Source organism: Salminus brasiliensis, chromosome 12 (assembly GCF_030463535.1).
Source record: "Salminus brasiliensis chromosome 12, fSalBra1.hap2, whole genome shotgun sequence".
Taxonomy (NCBI): Eukaryota; Metazoa; Chordata; class Actinopteri; order Characiformes; family Bryconidae; genus Salminus; species Salminus brasiliensis.
In genome coordinates this window covers 19198734-19216659 of record NC_132889.1, presented here as the reverse complement: position 1 = coordinate 19216659, position 17926 = coordinate 19198734, and positions in this window count along the sequence as shown.

Sequence of the window (17926 nt, the reverse complement as noted above, 5' to 3'; positions counted from 1 at the left end):
GGAGTGAGTGGCTCTGAAGGTCCTAAACGTGTAAGACAAAAACAAACGTCAATACATGTATAGAAATTGATTGATGACCAAACTCTTACACACTTGCAGTCAGAAAGATATCGAGTCACACACACCATTGCAATGAACAGACCCTTGTTTGATGGATCCACCATTTGGAAGGAGAGGGGTGTCCTGAAGTCCTGAAAGCCTGTAAGACAACAAAGAAAGTCAATACATGTATAGAAACTGAATGATCACATACCTGTTAGACAGTAGCAAACAGATAGATAGTGAGCCGTACACAGTGGCAGATGGATGGACCCTTGATGGACAGATGCACCATCAGGGAGGGAAAGGGTAAAGGCATCCTCGGAACCTGTAAGACAACAAAGAAAATCAATACATGTATAGAAACTGAATGATCACCTACCTGTTGTCACCTAATGGCAACCTCAGAACCTGAAAGACAACAAAGACAGTCAATACAGGTTTTGAAACGGAAAGATCACTTACCTTTTACACAGTTGCAGAACAATAGACAGTGAGCCAGACACAGCTGCAGATGGACAGACTGATGGTGGCTGGATCTACGGTCAGGGAGTGAGTGGCTCTGAAGGTCCTAAACGTGTAAGACAAAAACAAACGTCAATACATGTATAGAAATTGATTGATGACCAAACTCTTACACACTTGCAGTCAGATAGATATCGAGTCACACACACCATTGCAATGGACAGACCCTTGTTTGATGGATCCACCATTTGGAAGGAGAGGGGTGTCCTGAAGTCCTGAAAGCCTGTAAGACAACAAAGAAAGTCAATACATGTATAGAAACTGAATGATCACCTACCTGTTAGACAGTAGCAAACAGATAGATAGTGAGCCGTACACAGTGGCAGATGGATGGACCCTTGATGGACAGATGCACCATCAGGGAGGGAAAGGGTAAAGGCATCCTCGGAACCTGTAAGACAACAAAGAAAATCAATACATGTATAAAAACTGAATGATCACCTACCTGTTAGACAGGTGCAGACAGATGGACAGCGAGCCCTACACAGTGGCAGATGGATGAACCCTTGATGGACAGATGCACCATCAGGGAGGGAAGGGGTAAAGGCATCCTCGGAACCTGAAAGACAACAAAGACAATCAATACAAGTTTTGAAACAGAAAGATCACTTACCTGTTGTCACCTAACGGCAACCTCAGAACCTGAAAGACAACAAAGACAGTCAATACAGGTTTTGAAACAGAAAGATCACTTACCTTTTACACAGTTGCAGAACAATAGACAGTGAGCCAGACAGCTGCAGATGGACAGATTGATGGTGGCTGGATCTACGGTCAGGGAGTGAGTGGCTCTGAAGGTCCTAAACGTGTAAGACAAAAAAAAACGTCAATACATGTATAGAAATTGATCGATGACCAAACTCTTACACACTTGCAGTCAGATAGTAAGCGAGTCACACACCATTGCAATGGACAGACCCTTGTTTGATGGATCCACCATTTGGAAGGAGAGGGGTGTCCTGAAGTCCTGAAAGCCTGTAACACAACAAAGAAAGTCAATACATGTATAAAAACTGAATGATCACCTACCTGTTAGACAGGTGCAGACAGATAGACAGCGAGCCCTACACAGTGGCAGATGGATGGACCCTTGATGGACAGATGCACCATCAGAGGGGAGGGGTAAAGGCATCCTCGGAACCTGAAAGACAACAAAGACAATCAATACAAGTTTTGAAACAGAAAGATCACTTACCTTTTACACAGTTGCAGAACAATAGACAGTTAGCCAGACACAGCTGCAGATGGACAGATTGATGGTGGCTGGATGTATGGTCATGGAGGGAGAGGCTCTGAAGGTCCTAAACCTGTAAGACAATTAAAAAAATCAATACATGTATAGAAATTGATTGATGACCAAACTCTTACACACTTGCAGTCAGATAGTTAGCGAGTCACACACACCATTGCAATGGACAGACCCTTGTTTGATGGATCCACCATTTGGAAGGAGAGGGGTGTCCTGAAGTCCTGAAAGCCTGTAAGAAAACAAAGAAAGTCAATACATGTATAGAAACTGAATGATCACCTACCTGTTAGACAGTACCAAACAGATAGATAGTGAGCCGTACACAGTGGCAGATGGATGGACCCTTGATGGACAGATGCACCATCAGGGAGGGAAGGGGTAAAGGCATCCTCGGAACCTGTAAGACAACAAAGAAAATCAATACATGTATAAAAACTGAATGATCACCTACCTGTTAGACAGTAGCAAACAGTAAGACAGCGAGCCGTACACAGTGGCAGATGGATGGACCCTTGATGGACAGATGCACCATCAGGGAGGGAAAGGGTAAAGGCATCCTCGGAACCTGTAAGACAACAAAGAAAGTCAATACATGTATAGAAACTGAATGATCACCTACCTGTTGTCACCTAATGGCAACCTCAGAACCTGAAAGACAACAAAGACAGTCAATACAGGTTTTGAAACGGAAAGATCACTTACCTTTTACACAGTTGCAGAACAATAGACAGTTAGCCAGACACAGCTGCAGATGGACAGATTGATGGTGGCTGGATCTACGGTCAGGGAGTGAGTGGCTCTGAAGGTCCTAAACGTGTAAGACAAAAACAAACGTCAATACATGTATAAAAATTGATTGATGACCAAACTCTTACACACTTGCAGTCAGATAGATATCGAGTCACACACACTATTGCAATGGACAGACCCTTGTTTGATGGATCCACCATTTGGAAGGAGGGGGGGTCCTGGAATCCTGAAAGCCTGTAAGACAACAAGGAAAGTCAATACATGTATAGAAACTGAATAATTACCTAACTCTTAGACAGTAGCAAACAGATAGACAGTGAGCTGTACATAGTTGCAGATGGATGGACCCTTGATGGACAGATGCACCATCAGGGAGGGAAGGGGTAAAGGCATCCTCGGAACCTGTAAAACAACAAGGAAAGTCAATACATGTATAGAAATGGAATAATTACCTACCTGTTAGACAGGTGCAGACAGATGGACAGCGAGCCCTACACAGTGGCAGATGAATGGATGCTTGATGGACAGATGCACCATCAGGGAGGGAAGAGGTAATGGCAACCTCAGAACCTGAAAGACAACAAAGATAGTCAATACAGGTTTTGAAACGGAAAGATCACTTACCTTTTACACAGTTGCAGAACAATAGACAGTGAGCCAGACACAGCTGCAGATGGACAGATTGATGGTGGCTGAATCTACGGTCAGTGAGGGAGGGGCTCAGAAGGTCCTGAACCTGTAAGACAAAAAAAAAATCAATACATGTATAGAAACTGAATGATAACCTACCTGTTAGACAGTAGCAAACAGTAAGACAGCGAGCCCAACACAGTGGCAGATGGATGGACCCTTGATAGACAGATGCACCATCAGGGGGGGAAGGGGTAAAGGCATCCTCGGAACCTGAAAGACAACAAAGACAATCAATACAAGTTTTGAAACAGAAAGATCACTTACCTTTTACACAGTTGCAGAACAATAGACAGTTAGCCAGACACAGCTGCAGATGGACAGATTGATGGTGGCTGGATGTATGGTCATGGAGGGAGAGGCTCTGAAGGTCCTAAACCTGTAAGACAATTAAAAACATCAATACATGTATAGAAATTGATTGATGACCAAACTCTTACACACTTGCAGTCAGATAGTTAGCGAGTCACACACACCATTGCAATGGACAGACCCTTGTTTGATGGATCCACCATTTGGAAGGAGAGGGGTGTCCTGAAGTCCTGAAAGCCTGTAAGAAAACAAAGAAAGTCAATACATGTATAGAAACTGAATGATCACCTACCTGTTAGACAGTACCAAACAGATAGATAGTGAGCCGTACACAGTAGCAGATGGATGGACCCTTGATGGACAGATGCACCATCAGGGAGGGAAGGGGTAAAGGCATCCTCGGAACCTGTAAGACAACAAAGAAAATCAATACATGTATAGAAACTGAATGATCACCTACCTGTTGTCACCTAATGGCAACCTCAGAACCTGAAAGACAACAAAGACAGTCAATACAGGTTTTGAAACGGAAAGATCACTTACCTTTTACACAGTTGCAGAACAATAGACAGTGAGCCAGACACAGCTGCAGATGGACAGATTGATGGTGGCTGGATCTACGGTCAGGGAGTGAGTGGCTCTGAAGGTCCTAAACGTGTAAGACAAAAACAAACGTCAATACATGTATAGAAATTGATTGATGACCAAACTCTTACACACTTGCAGTCAGATAGATATCGAGTCACACACACCATTGCAATGGACAGACCCTTGTTTGATGGATCCACCATTTGGAAGGAGAGGGGTGTCCTGAAGTCCTGAAAGCCTGTAAGACAACAAAGAAAGTCAATACATGTATAGAAACTGAATGATCACCTACCTGTTAGACAGTAGCAAACAGATAGATAGTGAGCCGTACACAGTGGCAGATGGATGGACCCTTGATGGACAGATGCACCATCAGGGAGGGAAAGGGTAAAGGCATCCTCGGAACCTGTAAGACAACAAAGAAAATCAATACATGTATAGAAACTGAATGATCACCTACCTGTTGTCACCTAATGGCAACCTCAGAACCTGAAAGACAACAAAGACAGTCAATACAGGTTTTGAAACGGAAAGATCACTTACCTTTTACACAGTTGCAGAACAATAGACAGTGAGCCAGACACAGCTGCAGATGGACAGATTGATGGTGGCTGGATCTACGGTCAGGGAGTGAGTGGCTCTGAAGGTCCTAAACGTGTAAGACAAAAACAAACGTCAATACATGTATAAAAACAGAATGATCACCTAACTCTTACACACTTGCAGTCAGATAGATATCGAGTCACACACATAGTTGCAATGGACAGACCCTTGTTTGATGAATCCACCATTAGGAAGGAGGGGGGGTGCTGGAATCCTAAAAGCCTGTAAGACAACAAGGCAAGTCAATACATGTATAGAAACTGAATAATTACCTACCTGTTAGACAGTAGCAAACAGATAGACAGTGAGCCGTACATAGTTGCAGATGGATGGACCCTTGATTGACAGATGCACCATCAGGGAGGGAAGGGGTAAAGGCATCCTCGGAACCTGTAAAACAACAAGGAAAGTCAATACATGTATAAAAACTGAATGATCACCTACCTGTTAGACAGTAGCAAACAGTAAGACAGCGAGCCCTACACAGTGGCAGATGGATGGACCCTTGATGGACAGATGCACCATCAGGGAGGGAAGGGGTAAAGGCATCCTCGGAACCTGAAAGACAACAAAGACAATCAATACAAGTTTTGAAACAGAAAGATCACTTACCTGTTGTCACCTAATGGCAACCTCAGAACCTGAAAGACAACAAAGACAGTCAATACAGGTTTTGAAACGGAAAGATCACTTACCTTTTACACAGTTGCAGAACAATAGACAGTTAGCCAGACACAGCTGCAGATGGACAGATTGATGGTGGCTGGATCTACGGTCAGGGAGTGAGTGGCTCTGAAGGTCCTAAACGTGTAAGACAAAAACAAACGTCAATACATGTATAGAAATTGATTGATGACCAAACTCTTACACACTTGCAGTCAGATAGATATCGAGTTACACACACCATTGCAATGGACAGACCCTTGTTTGATGGATCCACCATTTGGAAGGAGAGGGGTGTCCTGAAGTCCTGAAAGCCTGTAAGACAACAAAGAAAGTCAATACATGTATAGAAACTGAATGATCACCTACCTGTTAGACAGTAGCAAACAGATAGATAGTGAGCCGTACACAGTGGCAGATGGATGGACCCTTGATGGACAGATGCACCATCAGGGAGGGAAAGGGTAAAGGCATCCTCGGAACCTGTAAGACAACAAAGAAAATCAATACATGTATAAAAACTGAATGATCACCTACCTGTTAGACAGGTGCAGACAGATGGACAGCGAGCCCTACACAGTGGCAGATGGATGGACCCTTGATGGACAGATGCACCATCAGGGAGGGAAGGGGTAAAGGCATCCTCGGAACCTGTAAAACAACAAGGAAAGACAATACATGTATAGAAACTGAATAATTATCTACCTGTTAGACAGGTGCAGACGGATGGACAGCGAGCCCTACACAGTGGCAGATGGATGGATGCTTGATGGACAGATGCACCATCAGGGAGGGAAAAGGTAATGGCAACCTCAGAAACTGAAAGACAACAAAGACAGTCAATACAGGTTTTGAAACGGAAAGATCACTTACCTTTTACACAGTTGCAGAACAATAGACAGTGAGCCAGACACAGCTGCAGATGGACAGATTGATGGTGGCTGGATCTACGGTCAGGGAGTGAGTGGCTCTGAAGGTCCTAAACGTGTAAGACAAAAACAAACGTCAATACATGTATAGAAATTGATTGATGACCAAACTCTTACACACTTGCAGTCAGATAGATATCGAGTAACACACACCATTGCAATGGACAGACCCTTGTTTGATGGATCCACCATTTGGAAAGAGAGGGGTGTCCTGAAGTCCTGAAAGCCTGTAAGACAACAAAGAAAGTCAATACATGTATAGAAACTGAATGATCACCTACCTGTTGTCACCTAATGGCAAGCTCAGAACCTGAAAGACAACAATGACAGTCAATACAGGTTTTGAAACGGAAAGATCACTTACCTTTTACACAGTTGCAGAACAATAGACAGTGAGCCAGACAGCTGCAGATGGACAGACTGATGGTGGCTGGATCTACGGTCAGGGAGTGAGTGGCTCTGAAGGTCCTAAACGTGTAAGACAAAAACAAACGTCAATACATGTATAGAAATTGATTGATGACCAAACTCTTACACACTTGCAGTCAGATAGATATCGAGTCACACACACCATTGCAATGGACAGACCCTTGTTTGATGGATCCACCATTTGGAAGGAGAGGGGTGTCCTGAAGTCCTGAAAGCCTGTAAGACAACAAAGAAAGTCAATACATGTATAGAAACTGAATGATCACCTACCTGTTAGACAGTAGCAAACAGATAGATAGTGAGCCGTACACAGTGGCAGATGGATGGACCCTTGATGGACAGATGCACCATCAGGGAGGGAAAGGGTAAAGGCATCCTCGGAACCTGTAAGACAACAAAGAAAATCAATACATGTATAAAAACTGAATGATCACCTACCTGTTAGACAGGTGCAGACAGATGGACAGCGAGCCCTACACAGTGGCAGATGGATGAACCCTTGATGGACAGATGCACCATCAGAGAGGGAAGGGGTAAAGGCATCCTCGGAACCTGAAAGACAACAAAGACAATCAATACAAGTTTTGAAACAGAAAGATCACTTACCTGTTGTCACCTAACGGCAACCTCAGAACCTGAAAGACAACAAAGACAGTCAATACAGGTTTTGAAACAGAAAGATCACTTACCTTTTACACAGTTGCAGAACAATAGACAGTGAGCCAGACAGCTGCAGATGGACAGATTGATGGTGGCTGGATCTACGGTCAGGGAGTGAGTGGCTCTGAAGGTCCTAAACGTGTAAGACAAAAACAAACGTCAATACATGTATAGAAATTGATTGATGACCAAACTCTTACACACTTGCAGTCAGATAGATATCGAGTCACACACACTATTGCAATGGACAGACCCTTGTTTGATGGATCCACCATTTGGAAGGAGAGGGGTGTCCTGAAGTCCTGAAAGCCTGTAACACAACAAAGAAAGTCAATACATGTATAAAAACTGAATGATCACCTACCTGTTAGACAGGTGCAGACAGATAGACAGCGAGCCCTACACAGTGGCAGATGGATGGACCCTTGATGGACAGATGCACCATCAGGGAGGGAAGGGGTAAAGGCATCCTCGGAACCTGTAAAACAACAAGGAAAGTCAATACATGTAAAGAAACTGAATAATTATCTACCTGTTAGACAGGTGCAGACAGATGGACAGCGAGCCCTACACAGTGGCAGATGGATGGATGCTTGATGGACAGATGCACCATCAGGGAGGGAAAGGGTAAAGGCATCCTCGGAACCTGAAAGACAACAAAGACAATCAATACAAGTTTTGAAACAGAAAGATCACTTACCTGTTGTCAGCTAATGGCAACCTCAGAACCTGAAAGACAACAAAGACAGTCAATACAGGTTTTGAAACGGAAAGATCACTTACCTTTTACACAGTTGCAGAACAATAGACAGTGAGCCAGACACAGCTGCAGATGGACAGATTGATGGTGGCTGGATCTACGGTCAGGGAGTGAGTGGCTCTGAAGGTCCTAAACGTGTAAGACAAAAACAAACGTCAATACATGTATAGAAATTGATTGATGACCAAACTCTTACACACTTGCAGTCAGATAGATATCGAGTAACACACACCATTGCAATGGACAGACCCTTGTTTGATGGATCCACCATTTGGAAAGAGAGGGGTGTCCTGAAGTCCTGAAAGCCTGTAAGACAACAAAGAAAGTCAATACATGTATAGAAACTGAATGATCACCTACCTGTTGTCACCTAATGGCAAGCTCAGAACCTGAAAGACAACAATGACAGTCAATACAGGTTTTGAAACGGAAAGATCACTTACCTTTTACACAGTTGCAGAACAATAGACAGTGAGCCAGACACAGCTGCAGATGGACAGATTGATGGTGGCTGGATCTACGGTCAGGGAGTGAGTGGCTCTGAAGGTCCTAAACGTGTAAGACAAAAACAAACGTCAATACATGTATAGAAATTGATTGATGACCAAACTCTTACACACTTGCAGTCAGAAAGATATCGAGTCACACACACCATTGCAATGGACAGACCCTTGTTTGATGGATCCACCATTTGGAAGGAGAGGGGTGTCCTGAAGTCCTGAAAGCCTGTAAGACAACAAAGAAAGTCAATACATGTATAGAAACTGAATGATCACATACCTGTTAGACAGTAGCAAACAGATAGATAGTGAGCCGTACACAGTGGCAGATGGATGGACCCTTGATGGACAGATGCACCATCAGGGAGGGAAAGGGTAAAGGCATCCTCGGAACCTGTAAGACAACAAAGAAAATCAATACATGTATAGAAACTGAATGATCACCTACCTGTTGTCACCTAATGGCAACCTCAGAACCTGAAAGACAACAAAGACAGTCAATACAGGTTTTGAAACGGAAAGATCACTTACCTTTTACACAGTTGCAGAACAATAGACAGTGAGCCAGACACAGCTGCAGATGGACAGACTGATGGTGGCTGGATCTACGGTCAGGGAGTGAGTGGCTCTGAAGGTCCTAAACGTGTAAGACAAAAACAAACGTCAATACATGTATAGAAATTGATTGATGACCAAACTCTTACACACTTGCAGTCAGATAGATATCGAGTCACACACACCATTGCAATGGACAGACCCTTGTTTGATGGATCCACCATTTGGAAGGAGAGGGGTGTCCTGAAGTCCTGAAAGCCTGTAAGACAACAAAGAAAGTCAATACATGTATAGAAACTGAATGATCACCTACCTGTTAGACAGTAGCAAACAGATAGATAGTGAGCCGTACACAGTGGCAGATGGATGGACCCTTGATGGACAGATGCACCATCAGGGAGGGAAAGGGTAAAGGCATCCTCGGAACCTGTAAGACAACAAAGAAAATCAATACATGTATAAAAACTGAATGATCACCTACCTGTTAGACAGGTGCAGACAGATGGACAGCGAGCCCTACACAGTGGCAGATGGATGAACCCTTGATGGACAGATGCACCATCAGGGAGGGAAGGGGTAAAGGCATCCTCGGAACCTGAAAGACAACAAAGACAATCAATACAAGTTTTGAAACAGAAAGATCACTTACCTGTTGTCACCTAACGGCAACCTCAGAACCTGAAAGACAACAAAGACAGTCAATACAGGTTTTGAAACAGAAAGATCACTTACCTTTTACACAGTTGCAGAACAATAGACAGTGAGCCAGACAGCTGCAGATGGACAGATTGATGGTGGCTGGATCTACGGTCAGGGAGTGAGTGGCTCTGAAGGTCCTAAACGTGTAAGACAAAAAAAAACGTCAATACATGTATAGAAATTGATCGATGACCAAACTCTTACACACTTGCAGTCAGATAGTAAGCGAGTCACACACCATTGCAATGGACAGACCCTTGTTTGATGGATCCACCATTTGGAAGGAGAGGGGTGTCCTGAAGTCCTGAAAGCCTGTAACACAACAAAGAAAGTCAATACATGTATAAAAACTGAATGATCACCTACCTGTTAGACAGGTGCAGACAGATAGACAGCGAGCCCTACACAGTGGCAGATGGATGGACCCTTGATGGACAGATGCACCATCAGAGGGGAGGGGTAAAGGCATCCTCGGAACCTGAAAGACAACAAAGACAATCAATACAAGTTTTGAAACAGAAAGATCACTTACCTTTTACACAGTTGCAGAACAATAGACAGTTAGCCAGACACAGCTGCAGATGGACAGATTGATGGTGGCTGGATGTATGGTCATGGAGGGAGAGGCTCTGAAGGTCCTAAACCTGTAAGACAATTAAAAACATCAATACATGTATAGAAATTGATTGATGACCAAACTCTTACACACTTGCAGTCAGATAGTTAGCGAGTCACACACACCATTGCAATGGACAGACCCTTGTTTGATGGATCCACCATTTGGAAGGAGAGGGGTGTCCTGAAGTCCTGAAAGCCTGTAAGAAAACAAAGAAAGTCAATACATGTATAGAAACTGAATGATCACCTACCTGTTAGACAGTACCAAACAGATAGATAGTGAGCCGTACACAGTGGCAGATGGATGGACCCTTGATGGACAGATGCACCATCAGGGAGGGAAGGGGTAAAGGCATCCTCGGAACCTGTAAGACAACAAAGAAAATCAATACATGTATAAAAACTGAATGATCACCTACCTGTTAGACAGTAGCAAACAGTAAGACAGCGAGCCGTACACAGTGGCAGATGGATGGACCCTTGATGGACAGATGCACCATCAGGGAGGGAAAGGGTAAAGGCATCCTCGGAACCTGTAAGACAACAAAGAAAATCAATACATGTATAGAAACTGAATGATCACCTACCTGTTGTCACCTAATGGCAACCTCAGAACCTGAAAGACAACAAAGACAGTCAATACAGGTTTTGAAACGGAAAGATCACTTACCTTTTACACAGTTGCAGAACAATAGACAGTTAGCCAGACACAGCTGCAGATGGACAGATTGATGGTGGCTGGATCTACGGTCAGGGAGTGAGTGGCTCTGAAGGTCCTAAACGTGTAAGACAAAAACAAACGTCAATACATGTATAAAAATTGATTGATGACCAAACTCTTACACACTTGCAGTCAGATAGATATCGAGTCACACACACTATTGCAATGGACAGACCCTTGTTTGATGGATCCACCATTTGGAAGGAGGGGGGGTCCTGGAATCCTGAAAGCCTGTAAGACAACAAGGAAAGTCAATACATGTATAGAAACTGAATAATTACCTAACTCTTAGACAGTAGCAAACAGATAGACAGTGAGCTGTACATAGTTGCAGATGGATGGACCCTTGATGGACAGATGCACCATCAGGGAGGGAAGGGGTAAAGGCATCCTCGGAACCTGTAAAACAACAAGGAAAGTCAATACATGTATAGAAATGGAATAATTACCTACCTGTTAGACAGGTGCAGACAGATGGACAGCGAGCCCTACACAGTGGCAGATGAATGGATGCTTGATGGACAGATGCACCATCAGGGAGGGAAGGGGTAAAGGCATCCTCGGAACCTGTAAGACAACAAAGAAAATCAATACATGTATAAAAACTGAATGATCACCTACCTGTTAGACAGTAGCAAACAGTAAGACAGCGAGCCGTACACAGTGGCAGATGGATGGACCCTTGATGGACAGATGCACCATCAGGGAGGGAAAGGGTAAAGGCATCCTCGGAACCTGTAAGACAACAAAGAAAATCAATACATGTATAGAAACTGAATGATCACCTACCTGTTGTCACCTAATGGCAACCTCAGAACCTGAAAGACAACAAAGACAGTCAATACAGGTTTTGAAACGGAAAGATCACTTACCTTTTACACAGTTGCAGAACAATAGACAGTTAGCCAGACACAGCTGCAGATGGACAGATTGATGGTGGCTGGATCTACGGTCAGGGAGTGAGTGGCTCTGAAGGTCCTAAACGTGTAAGACAAAAACAAACGTCAATACATGTATAAAAATTGATTGATGACCAAACTCTTACACACTTGCAGTCAGATAGATATCGAGTCACACACACTATTGCAATGGACAGACCCTTGTTTGATGGATCCACCATTTGGAAGGAGGGGGGGTCCTGGAATCCTGAAAGCCTGTAAGACAACAAGGAAAGTCAATACATGTATAGAAACTGAATAATTACCTAACTCTTAGACAGTAGCAAACAGATAGACAGTGAGCTGTACATAGTTGCAGATGGATGGACCCTTGATGGACAGATGCACCATCAGGGAGGGAAGGGGTAAAGGCATCCTCGGAACCTGTAAAACAACAAGGAAAGTCAATACATGTATAGAAATGGAATAATTACCTACCTGTTAGACAGGTGCAGACAGATGGACAGCGAGCCCTACACAGTGGCAGATGAATGGATGCTTGATGGACAGATGCACCATCAGGGAGGGAAGAGGTAATGGCAACCTCAGAACCTGAAAGACAACAAAGATAGTCAATACAGGTTTTGAAACGGAAAGATCACTTACCTTTTACACAGTTGCAGAACAATAGACAGTGAGCCAGACACAGCTGCAGATGGACAGATTGATGGTGGCTGAATCTACGGTCAGTGAGGGAGGGGCTCAGAAGGTCCTGAACCTGTAAGACAAAAAAAAAATCAATACATGTATAGAAACTGAATGATAACCTACCTGTTAGACAGTAGCAAACAGTAAGACAGCGAGCCCAACACAGTGGCAGATGGATGGACCCTTGATAGACAGATGCACCATCAGGGGGGGAAGGGGTAAAGGCATCCTCGGAACCTGAAAGACAACAAAGACAATCAATACAAGTTTTGAAACAGAAAGATCACTTACCTTTTACACAGTTGCAGAACAATAGACAGTTAGCCAGACACAGCTGCAGATGGACAGATTGATGGTGGCTGGATGTATGGTCATGGAGGGAGAGGCTCTGAAGGTCCTAAACCTGTAAGACAATTAAAAACATCAATACATGTATAGAAATTGATTGATGACCAAACTCTTACACACTTGCAGTCAGATAGTTAGCGAGTCACACACACCATTGCAATGGACAGACCCTTGTTTGATGGATCCACCATTTGGAAGGAGAGGGGTGTCCTGAAGTCCTGAAAGCCTGTAAGAAAACAAAGAAAGTCAATACATGTATAGAAACTGAATGATCACCTACCTGTTAGACAGTACCAAACAGATAGATAGTGAGCCGTACACAGTAGCAGATGGATGGACCCTTGATGGACAGATGCACCATCAGGGAGGGAAGGGGTAAAGGCATCCTCGGAACCTGTAAGACAACAAAGAAAATCAATACATGTATAGAAACTGAATGATCACCTACCTGTTGTCACCTAATGGCAACCTCAGAACCTGAAAGACAACAAAGACAGTCAATACAGGTTTTGAAACGGAAAGATCACTTACCTTTTACACAGTTGCAGAACAATAGACAGTGAGCCAGACACAGCTGCAGATGGACAGATTGATGGTGGCTGGATCTACGGTCAGGGAGTGAGTGGCTCTGAAGGTCCTAAACGTGTAAGACAAAAACAAACGTCAATACATGTATAAAAACAGAATGATCACCTAACTCTTACACACTTGCAGTCAGATAGATATCGAGTCACACACATAGTTGCAATGGACAGACCCTTGTTTGATGAATCCACCATTAGGAAGGAGGGGGGGTGCTGGAATCCTAAAAGCCTGTAAGACAACAAGGCAAGTCAATACATGTATAGAAACTGAATAATTACCTACCTGTTAGACAGTAGCAAACAGATAGACAGTGAGCCGTACATAGTTGCAGATGGATGGACCCTTGATTGACAGATGCACCATCAGGGAGGGAAGGGGTAAAGGCATCCTCGGAACCTGTAAAACAACAAGGAAAGTCAATACATGTATAAAAACTGAATGATCACCTACCTGTTAGACAGTAGCAAACAGTAAGACAGCGAGCCCTACACAGTGGCAGATGGATGGACCCTTGATGGACAGATGCACCATCAGGGAGGGAAGGGGTAAAGGCATCCTCGGAACCTGAAAGACAACAAAGACAATCAATACAAGTTTTGAAACAGAAAGATCACTTACCTGTTGTCACCTAATGGCAACCTCAGAACCTGAAAGACAACAAAGACAGTCAATACAGGTTTTGAAACGGAAAGATCACTTACCTTTTACACAGTTGCAGAACAATAGACAGTTAGCCAGACACAGCTGCAGATGGACAGATTGATGGTGGCTGGATCTACGGTCAGGGAGTGAGTGGCTCTGAAGGTCCTAAACGTGTAAGACAAAAACAAACGTCAATACATGTATAGAAATTGATTGATGACCAAACTCTTACACACTTGCAGTCAGATAGATATCGAGTTACACACACCATTGCAATGGACAGACCCTTGTTTGATGGATCCACCATTTGGAAGGAGAGGGGTGTCCTGAAGTCCTGAAAGCCTGTAAGACAACAAAGAAAGTCAATACATGTATAGAAACTGAATGATCACCTACCTGTTAGACAGTAGCAAACAGATAGATAGTGAGCCGTACACAGTGGCAGATGGATGGACCCTTGATGGACAGATGCACCATCAGGGAGGGAAAGGGTAAAGGCATCCTCGGAACCTGTAAGACAACAAAGAAAATCAATACATGTATAAAAACTGAATGATCACCTACCTGTTAGACAGGTGCAGACAGATGGACAGCGAGCCCTACACAGTGGCAGATGGATGGACCCTTGATGGACAGATGCACCATCAGGGAGGGAAGGGGTAAAGGCATCCTCGGAACCTGTAAAACAACAAGGAAAGACAATACATGTATAGAAACTGAATAATTATCTACCTGTTAGACAGGTGCAGACGGATGGACAGCGAGCCCTACACAGTGGCAGATGGATGGATGCTTGATGGACAGATGCACCATCAGGGAGGGAAAAGGTAATGGCAACCTCAGAAACTGAAAGACAACAAAGACAGTCAATACAGGTTTTGAAACGGAAAGATCACTTACCTTTTACACAGTTGCAGAACAATAGACAGTGAGCCAGACACAGCTGCAGATGGACAGATTGATGGTGGCTGGATCTACGGTCAGGGAGTGAGTGGCTCTGAAGGTCCTAAACGTGTAAGACAAAAACAAACGTCAATACATGTATAGAAATTGATTGATGACCAAACTCTTACACACTTGCAGTCAGATAGATATCGAGTAACACACACCATTGCAATGGACAGACCCTTGTTTGATGGATCCACCATTTGGAAAGAGAGGGGTGTCCTGAAGTCCTGAAAGCCTGTAAGACAACAAAGAAAGTCAATACATGTATAGAAACTGAATGATCACCTACCTGTTGTCACCTAATGGCAAGCTCAGAACCTGAAAGACAACAATGACAGTCAATACAGGTTTTGAAACGGAAAGATCACTTACCTTTTACACAGTTGCAGAACAATAGACAGTGAGCCAGACACAGCTGCAGATGGACAGATTGATGGTGGCTGGATCTACGGTCAGGGAGTGAGTGGCTCTGAAGGTCCTAAACGTGTAAGACAAAAACAAACGTCAATACATGTATAGAAATTGATTGATGACCAAACTCTTACACACTTGCAGTCAGAAAGATATCGAGTCACACACACCATTGCAATGGACAGACCCTTGTTTGATGGATCCACCATTTGGAAGGAGAGGGGTGTCCTGAAGTCCTGAAAGCCTGTAAGACAACAAAGAAAGTCAATACATGTATAGAAACTGAATGATCACATACCTGTTAGACAGTAGCAAACAGATAGATAGTGAGCCGTACACAGTGGCAGATGGATGGACCCTTGATGGACAGATGCACCATCAGGGAGGGAAAGGGTAAAGGCATCCTCGGAACCTGTAAGACAACAAAGAAAATCAATACATGTATAGAAACTGAATGATCACCTACCTGTTGTCACCTAATGGCAACCTCAGAACCTGAAAGACAACAAAGACAGTCAATACAGGTTTTGAAACGGAAAGATCACTTACCTTTTACACAGTTGCAGAACAATAGACAGTGAGCCAGACAAAGCTGCAGATGGACAGACTGATGGTGGCTGGATCTACGGTCAGGGAGTGAGTGGCTCTGAAGGTCCTAAACGTGTAAGACAAAAACAAACGTCAATACATGTATAGAAATTGATTGATGACCAAACTCTTACACACTTGCAGTCAGATAGATATCGAGTCACACACACCATTGCAATGGACAGACCCTTGTTTGATGGATCCACCATTTGGAAGGAGAGGGGTGTCCTGAAGTCCTGAAAGCCTGTAAGACAACAAAGAAAGTCAATACATGTATAGAAACTGAATGATCACCTACCTGTTAGACAGTAGCAAACAGATAGATAGTGAGCCGTACACAGTGGCAGATGGATGGACCCTTGATGGACAGATGCACCATCAGGGAGGGAAAGGGTAAAGGCATCCTCGGAACCTGTAAGACAACAAAGAAAATCAATACATGTATAAAAACTGAATGATCACCTACCTGTTAGACAGGTGCAGACAGATGGACAGCGAGCCCTACACAGTGGCAGATGGATGAACCCTTGATGGACAGATGCACCATCAGAGAGGGAAGGGGTAAAGGCATCCTCGGAACCTGAAAGACAACAAAGACAATCAATACAAGTTTTGAAACAGAAAGATCACTTACCTGTTGTCACCTAACGGCAACCTCAGAACCTGAAAGACAACAAAGACAGTCAATACAGGTTTTGAAACAGAAAGATCACTTACCTTTTACACAGTTGCAGAACAATAGACAGTGAGCCAGACAGCTGCAGATGGACAGATTGATGGTGGCTGGATCTACGGTCAGGGAGTGAGTGGCTCTGAAGGTCCTAAACGTGTAAGACAAAAACAAACGTCAATACATGTATAGAAATTGATTGATGACCAAACTCTTACACACTTGCAGTCAGATAGATATCGAGTCACACACACTATTGCAATGGACAGACCCTTGTTTGATGGATCCACCATTTGGAAGGAGAGGGGTGTCCTGAAGTCCTGAAAGCCTGTAACACAACAAAGAAAGTCAATACATGTATAAAAACTGAATGATCACCTACCTGTTAGACAGGTGCAGACAGATAGACAGCGAGCCCTACACAGTGGCAGATGGATGGACCCTTGATGGACAGATGCACCATCAGGGAGGGAAGGGGTAAAGGCATCCTCGGAACCTGTAAAACAACAAGGAAAGTCAATACATGTAAAGAAACTGAATAATTATCTACCTGTTAGACAGGTGCAGACAGATGGACAGCGAGCCCTACACAGTGGCAGATGGATGGATGCTTGATGGACAGATGCACCATCAGGGAGGGAAAGGGTAAAGGCATCCTCGGAACCTGAAAGACAACAAAGACAATCAATACAAGTTTTGAAACAGAAAGATCACTTACCTGTTGTCAGCTAATGGCAACCTCAGAACCTGAAAGACAACAAAGACAGTCAATACAGGTTTTGAAACGGAAAGATCACTTACCTTTTACACAGTTGCAGAACAATAGACAGTGAGCCAGACACAGCTGCAGATGGACAG